We start from the raw sequence: 2,844 nt of genomic DNA on the forward strand, positions 1-2,844 counted from the left end.
TTTGTTTTTAGATTAATACAGGAAAGATGAGGACACAGGTATACACAAGCTAAATTTCTTTTTTTTAAACTATACAATCATATATGGTTTATTTAATACAATGATTAGGATAGTAAAGAAATTCCAGAAGGCTATAATAGGGAAGAAAACACAAAAAGACAGAAAAAAGCTACTACACCCAACAGGAAACCAAGGGATGGTTTTGGATTTTTGTTCTTTTGAAGAAGCAATCTTATCTTTTCATGAACATTTTTCCTTCCTTCATGCTTCAGGGCCACTTGGTTATGGCCTGCAGCATTGGAGGAATCGAGGGTACAAGCACACATCTCGGATGTGATATCTGTTCAGAATACAACTTAGGAATCTTTCCAGGCCCAAGCCATAGCCTTCATGTACCATATTTTCTCTGATATGTATATCAGTAATAAGGAGTGGGGTCAATTCCTTCCCTTTTATAGCCTTCCAGGATTTCTTTACTATCCCAAGAGCGCATCAAGAAGCCCACAATTTAACCAACATTGATCATCAACACATCAACAGATTCAGTGAGTTGAGGATCCTAAGGATATTGCTGCGTATAGAAAAACTTGTTCTCCACTGGAAATCGACACAGCAAGATTGATTCATTAATAGTGTCTGTCATGAGTATCTCAGGAGCTTCAGGAATATCGTCTCCAAATTCATAGAGGGTCGTGTCTTCTTTCTTTGCACTGTGCTCCCTCAGCCACTCAATAGCATCTGAAGAGTTCATTCGTCTGAAAGGTCGTTTAAGAGGTTTAAAGCTCAGGTTGAGGTCATACACTATGCTTGCCACTGGTGATTTCAAGACTCTGTCTACCACATTGCACACTAGGTCCTCCAAACGGTTGAGGAGGTGCTGAAATGTCAGGAAGGGGCACTCGGTTTCCACATGCGTGAATTCAGCCAGGTTCCTTCGTGTTCTGGACTGTTCGGCCCTTTAGGACTGGGTGATATAAAAAGTATCATCCAGGGCTGGAAGTCAGATCTCCAGTTACAACAGTGAGGTCTGGGTCAAAGATGCTTCCTCCCCAAAATTGCCAAGCTTGAAGAGAGTAGCCCCACCTTCCCCCTGCGTTTGTAACAGTGTCGAGGTAGTTAACTTCACAGAAGCCCCTGTCGAAGAAGTTATCCCTAAGGCACCTGGTGATCATGGACCGTGTTTTCAAAATTTTGAACGTGTTCTCTCCACAGATCATCATGTGTGGGTTGTTGAGCTGGACATCTACATCATGGGGCCAGCCCCAGCAGTTCCCAGAAGTCACAGCTCAGCTCGTGACCTCCCAGAGTCTACTTGCCCTTTGGAATTAGGTTTAGTGTTGCATATACTGCCACACTGCTCTCAGTGGACAAGACTACTCCATTGTAATACTGGCACAAGTCATCCGACAAGACACACTGCAGATAGCCTGTACTGTCTCGCAACACCAGAAACATCAAATTCTTTTCCTTGCCGATACAACCTGTGGACTCCGCCAAAAACCTTCACTCTTTGGCTTCTATATTATTCTAGTGCACAAATCTTTACACAGGCTGGCTCTGTCAGGCTTGGGTAATTTTTAATGGTAATTTTCTTTGCTTCCTCCAGGTTCTTTAGTCTTCATAAGTTATCTTCTGCCTCTTTCTTCTCGCGAGAGTCATTCTTCATCTGTTCTCTGTGCTACATCTTTTTAATGTTCTTCATCTGTGACATAGAAATGACATCCCACCTCTCATTTTCCTTTTGTGAATCCACATAAATGGTGGGAAATGGCTCTTTTCCAACTGTCACCGGTGCCTTTAGGCCTGTTTTAAATGGCTTCTACTTAGTTCTATCTCCTGTTGCATCATTTCCTCCTCAATCAGAGACATACATACAGCTCTGTGAGTACCATCCTTGCAGTCGCCCTGATCACCTCTGAAGACATCAACTCTGCACCACTGCCACCTGGTCACTGATGACACACAAGCTAAATTTCAAGCCAGATTATAAATATTTGAAAAAATAGCGCTATGGTTATGTATTCTTGGATAAAGGAAATGGACTAATATTCTTCAAGTGAGGTTGCAGAGGGTAGGTAGAAATGTTGATATCATTGTGAATGAAAAGAAAGGTAAATTAAAAAAATTTCTTTGTAAATTAGAATACTAAACTTAAACTACAGTCATGATTTTGGAAAGGCAGCCCACAACAAAACTTTGATAAATGGACATGCCATAGAAGGTAGAATGTAGAATGTCTGGATATATATATATATATATATATATATATATATATATATATATATTGACATTAAGTAAATTAAATTTCACCAGTCTTCGTTTTGTGACCTGTATAATATAGACAACTTTATCTATCTTGCAGAATTGCATAGATGCTAGCAGAAAGTCTTTAACATTTCTATTACACTTTTTTCTTTTTTCTTTTTTTTATTGAAAAAAAATTTCACCTCCTCCCAGCCTCCCATTTCCCTCCCCCTCCCCCAACTCCTCTTACCCTCCCTCTCCAGACTGAAGAGCAGTAGGGTTCCCTGCCCTGTGGAAAGTTCAAAGTCCTCCCCCCTCCATCATGGTCTAGGAAGGTGAACATCCAAACTGGCTAGGCTCCCACAAAACTAGAACATGAAGTAGGATCAAAACCCAGTGTCATTGTCCTTGGCTTCTCAGCAACCCTCATTGTCCGCCGTATTCAGAGAGTCCGGTTTTATCCCATGCTTTTTCAGTCACAGTCCAGCTGGCCTTGGTGAGCTCCCAATAGATCATCCCCACTGTCTCCGTGGGTGGGTGCACTCCTTGTGGTCCTGACTTCTTTGCTCATGTTCTCCCTCCTTCTGCTCCTCATTTGGA

At 41.7% G+C, this 2,844-nt stretch overlaps 1 pseudogene; it reads right to left on the reverse strand.

Annotated features, from left to right (window-relative positions):
• Window positions 1-282: 282 nt before the first annotated feature.
• LOC101983056 lies at window positions 283-1,925 on the reverse strand (annotated as a pseudogene).
• Between the last annotated feature and the right edge of the window lie 919 nt (window positions 1,926-2,844).

This window comes from Microtus ochrogaster, chromosome 10, assembly GCF_000317375.1.
Source record: "Microtus ochrogaster isolate Prairie Vole_2 chromosome 10, MicOch1.0, whole genome shotgun sequence".
Classification (NCBI taxonomy): Eukaryota; Metazoa; Chordata; class Mammalia; order Rodentia; family Cricetidae; genus Microtus; species Microtus ochrogaster.